A 6,000-nucleotide genomic window follows, 5' to 3' on the forward strand; every position below is an offset into this window, starting at 1 on the left:
TGTGTTTGAGTGTTCTTTATGAATCATGAAGAAGATGTGTTTTGTTCTGTGTGGTTTGTTGAGCCAACTGTATGTTCACTGGAACACAAATGTTCATCCAATATTTGTTATATGACTATATGTGTACAGGTGTAAAGTATGGTGTGTACTATATAATATTATGTACAGTTATTGTTCTTATATTGACTACTGACAAACCATAACATGAGTGTACTCTGCTTTTAAGATAATACATTAAATTGCACTATTTCCATACTATTCTATACTACATAATTCAAAGACAAACACACCTTCTCTCTTATATTGTCTGCTGTCAGTGTAGGATATTTTAACCAGGTTATCAGCACTAAATGTATATCATATTGAAAAGATATCAGCAGAAATAAGTTATAATATTGCACTAAATAATACAATGCAGTTGTCTTCCCTTTTATTTTGTTGATGTGATAATGATGGCAAACAGTATTTTTAAACAGAAGATGTACATACAGTGTTAAAGTGTTAAATAATATATAGTATAAGTATGAACATATAGCAACATCAAATTGTATTAGTCCAAAAAACAAGAAAGCTATGATATGTAATGCCAGAGGGTAGACTACACAAAACATATAAACAGGAATCAACTACATAAGGATATTAAAAGACTAATATATATATTTTTACAGCCCTGTTTGCACGGTGAACAATGAAAACCATGAAAGTTTTTATGTCACTGACCAGAACATGCATTGCTCTGATTAAAATTTTAGCTGTATGATTATATAAAGTTACTATTGTTATAATAAAGTTTGTCATGAAAAATGTGTCCGTATCATTTCTGCTGTCATCAGTAAAACAAAACAAAACAATATATGTATATATATATATACAGTATATATAGTACTGTGCAAAAGTCTTAGGCCACCACCATCACACCAACAGAAAATACAGGAAATATGTACACAAAATGTAACATTTATTATTAATAATTATTATTAATTAAGGCTCCATTCCATTTAGGTTTAGGAGAGCCAAGTTCCTGCTATTGCTTTCTTTTCTGTTTTTTAATACAGCATACACATTTCCTGTATTTTATGGTTGTATTCTAATAAAGAGACTGAGTAATAATTATATATGGTCATTATAGCATTGCTAAAACAACAAGTGTAATGATGGCCTTACACTTTTCCACAGTACTGTATATCTGCAGACTATAAGCAAAGTGATGAGGGACTTTGAGGTGTGTCAGCTGAAAAAGATGATGTGGAAATGTCTTTTTTACTGAATTTGACAGATTTTCCCGATATTTAGCGATTATGGAGGCAGAAGACACAGTCCTCTTAGACAAATCTAAGGCCACCATTAGATTTGTTGTTTTAGCAATGCTATCATTATCATTATTCCTCAGTCTCTTTATTAGAATATACCCAAAAAATACAGGTAATGTGTATGCTGTATTAAAAAACAGAAAAGAAAGCAATAGCAGGAACCTGGCTCTCCTAAACCTAAATGGAATGGAGCCTTAACTAATAACAATAATAATAATAATACATTTTATTTAAAGGCGCCTTTCTTGGCACTCAAGGACACCGTACAGAGTTACAGAAATTAAAAACACATTAAAAATAAGCAACAATACAAATACAATATTAAAATAAAGACAATATAAAAGTGACAAAGCAATTGGCATCAGATGGAACTAGCAATTTTAAACAGATGTGTTTTGAGTTGTGATTTGAAATGAGGGAATGAATCGATGTTTTTGAGTTAGAGTGGTAATGAATTAATACTAATTATTAATAATAAATGTTAAAGTTTGTGTACATATTTCCTGTATTTTCTGTTTGTAAGATAATACTGTATATAACTATATATATATATATATATATATATATATATATATATATATATATATATATGATGGCAGGTTGCGCCCATGTTTTGCTATTGACTCTTGCTTTGAGTTTCTGGTACCCCAGGCACTGCCAATCAGGTACCAATCTGGCACCCGTGAGCAGGTCAGTTGTTGTCTTCTCCAAAAATCAGCATGCCATGTTTGACTGATCTGGATAGGGCCCGTGCGATAGGGCAACTCAAGCTGGTGTTCCACAGAACCAAGATGAGTCATACAACATGAAGCATGAACCAGTTACTTCACACGCTAACCTGCCAGGAATGTATTATGTTCACTAATTCTTTTACATGAGAAGGAAAGGACTGTTTCATTCTCTGCATATCTATTAATCAGTTGTAGGTGTGTTTTTCTTGGCATGCAGAATACCTCCAGGAAGTGCATTCAAATTTAATTAATAGCTTAATAAGCTGTGACTCAAGATATGATGTTCATCTATTTATGATCACAGTTGCTAAAAACAGGGCAACTATATTTTGCTTTGTGGGTGTGAGTGTGTGTTTATTTGACTTTGTGGTGATGGGTCATTGACTAAAACAAGTTTCTGTTTCATTTATCATTTATACTGTTTAATAGAGGAAAGTACCAAGGATAGTTTTCTGAGCGTGTCATCTTTGACCATATGTCATTATTTCCTCATATGTCTGTGTTCCCATCCACCAAATAATAAAAATAAACTTGATGTTTGAGGAGAATTAATCCTTTGTCCTTCATAATTGTTTATGGTTTAATTTACAAATGCTGTGACTTGAGACATGAGATTCATTGATTTGTTAATAAAACAAATAACATCACAGTGCTTTATATAACTAACAAACCAGTAGGACAAATGAAATAAAAAATAAAAAACCTCAAAATCAAGCGGCAACTGAGGCACTTAAAGAACACATTTTATGTGGGGAAAAAAAGTCCATTATCCAGGCAAGCATGAAGTTTCTTGTGGTTTATTTGACCATTTTCTTCAAGCAAACAGACAAACAACAATGGTGTCTTCTGTCTATCTTGCCCCATAAATCCTTCCCAGTGACTGCTGGATCTATACCTGCCTGCCTATATAAATGGATTCACCTTGTGTGCCCATGCTGCCCACTACCTTCAAAACAAAATAAATTAACGTTTAATTATTAAATCTTACAAGAACAACAAACAAAAAAACTGACCTGGAGGAGGGGGGGGTAATATTTTGAGAAAAAACAAAGAATTTCTGAGATTAAACTCGCAAATTTGCGACAAGTTTGTGAGTTTTTTTCTGGCGAATTTGCAAGTTTAATCCAACAAATTCTGACACTGGGTATTCCCATGCCAGCAGAATTATTACAACAACTTTAACTGAATTGGAAGAAAAGCCTTGTTCCCTGAAAGCCTTATGAATTGTTTGTCAGACAAGAAAATGTGTCAATGTCCAAGAGCCTAAAGCAGGAGGTGGATTCAATAAATAATGGAATCCTTAGAGATTAGGGAAACAAAGGACTGTTTTATTCTCTGTATATCTGTCAATCAGTTGTAGGTGTGTTTTTCTTAGCATGTAGATTTCCTATTTCGGTAAGTGCATTCAAATTTACAAGGGGAAATGATGACTGTTTATAATGTTCTAATTTTAGTCTTTAGCCAGAAGTTTCCGTTGCTCTTTGGCAATGGTTTCTGAGTGATGCATCAAGATAACATTTACTGACTGAAGACACCAAAGTGAGATGTTTCCTTATTGTTACAGAGACCTGTGACTTTCTCTTTCATCATCTGTTTTCTGTAAAAAATACTTTTTAAAGATGCATCACACACATGTATAGTCACACACACACACACACACACACACACACACACACACACTCTACTGTAATGTTTTTTTTTCTTGCAATTTTCAAGTTTAATCTAAGAAATTCTGACACTGGATATTCCCATGCCAGCAGAATTATTACAACAACTTTAACTGAATTGAAACTTAAGTGCATCTCTTCTGGCTGTCTGGGTTCTCATCATGATCACAGTTAGCTATAGAATAGATTTTAAAGTTCTATAGAATAGATTTTAAAGTTCTGCTACTGGTCTACAAATCACTGAATGGTTTAGGTCCAGAATACATGAATGACATGTTAGTAGAATATAAACCCAGTAGAGCTCTGAGATCTACTGACTCAGGTCAGATAGTTGAGCCCAGAGTTCAAACTAAACATGGTGAAGCAGCTTTTACACAACTGGAACAAACTACCAGCAGAACTGAAATCAGGCCCAACAGTGAACATTTTTAAATCCAGGTTAGAAACACTTCTCTTCTCCTGTGCTTATGATTGATCTCTTTTAAAGCACTTTACATTTTAATCTTTCATTTGCACTTTTAATGATTTTAAAACTAATTATTATTTTATGCTGCAATCTTATATTTAATGCTCTATTCTAGCATTTTATTTATGTCTTTCTTTTTTTCTGTACTTTGTTTTTATTATGGGGGTGGTGGTGGGGGGAGGGGTAATTGTATGTTTTAATGTTTCTCAAATTACATGTTTTTCTTTTTTATGTAAAGCACATTGAGTTGCCATTGTGTATGAAATGCGCTATATAAATAAAACTGCCTTGCCTTGCCTTGCCTAAATATTGAGCTTGATGCTTATTCATCCTTAAAGATTAGGGAAATAAAGGACTGTTTCATTCTCTGCATATCTATTAATCAGTTGTTTGTGTGTTTTTCTTGGCATGCAGAATACCTCCAGGAAGTGCATTCAAATTTAATTAATAGCTTAATAAGCTGTGACTCAAGATATGATTATCCATTTATGATCAAGGTTGCCAAAAACAGGGCAACTATATTTTGCTTTGTGGGTGTGAGTGTGTGTTTATTTGACTTCGTGGTGATGGGTCATTGACTAAAACAAGTTTCTGTTTCATTTATCATTTATACTGTTTAATAGAGGAAAGTACCAAGGATAGTTTTCTGAGCGTGTCATCTTTGACCATATGTCATTATTTCCTCATATGTCTGTGTTCCCATCCACCAAATAATAAAAATAAACTTGATGTTTGAGGAGAATTAATCCTTTGTCCTTCATAATTGTTTATGGTTTAATTTACAAATGCTGTGACTTGAGACATGAGATTCATTGATTTGTTAATAAAACAAATAACATCACAGTGCTTTATATAACTAACAAACCAGTAGGACAAATGAAATAAAAAATAAAAAACCTCAAAATCAAGCGGCAACTGAGGCACTTAAAGAACACATTTTATGTGGGGAAAAAAAGTCCATTATCCAGGCAAGCATGAAGTTTCTTGTGGTTTATTTGACCATTTTCTTCAAGCAAACAGACAAACAACAATGGTGTCTTCTGTCTATCTAACCCTAACCCTAACCCATAAACCCTTCCCAGTGACTGCTGGATCTATACCTGCCTGCCTATATAAATGGATTCACCTTGTGTGCCCATGCTGCCCACTACCTTCAAAACAAAATAAATTAACGTTTAATTATTAAACCCAACAAGAACAACAAATAGCTACGACATCATATTAGGGCCATATAAGTAAAAAGAAAAAACTGACCTGGAGGAAGGGGGGGTAATATTTTGAGAAAAAAACAAAGAATTTCTGAGATTAAACTCACAAATTTGCGAGAAATTAGATTTTTTTTTTACTGGCAAATTTGCAAGTTTAATCTAAGAAATTCTGACACTGGATATTCCCATGCCAACAGAATTATTACAACAACTTTAACTGAATTGAAACTTAAGTGCATCTCTTCTGGCTGTCTGGGTTCTCATCATGATCACAGTTAAATATTGAACGTGATGCTTATTCATCCTTAAAGATTAGGGATGCAAGAACCAGTTACTTCACACGCTAACCTGCCAGGAATGCATTATGTTCACTAATTCTTTTACATGAGAAGGAAAGGACTGGTTTATTCTCTGCATATCTTTTAATCAATTGTACGTGTGTTTTTCTTGGCATGCAGAATACCTCCAGGAAGTACATTCAAATTTAATTAATAGCTTAATAAGCTGTGACTCAAGATATGATGTTCATCTATTTATGATCACAGTTGCTAAACACAGGGCAATTATATTTTGCTTTGTGGGTGTGAGTGTGTTAATTTGACTTTGTGGTGATGGGTC

The sequence above is a fragment of the Scomber japonicus genome, chromosome 8 (genome assembly GCF_027409825.1).
Source record: "Scomber japonicus isolate fScoJap1 chromosome 8, fScoJap1.pri, whole genome shotgun sequence".
Classification (NCBI taxonomy): domain Eukaryota; kingdom Metazoa; phylum Chordata; class Actinopteri; order Scombriformes; family Scombridae; genus Scomber; species Scomber japonicus.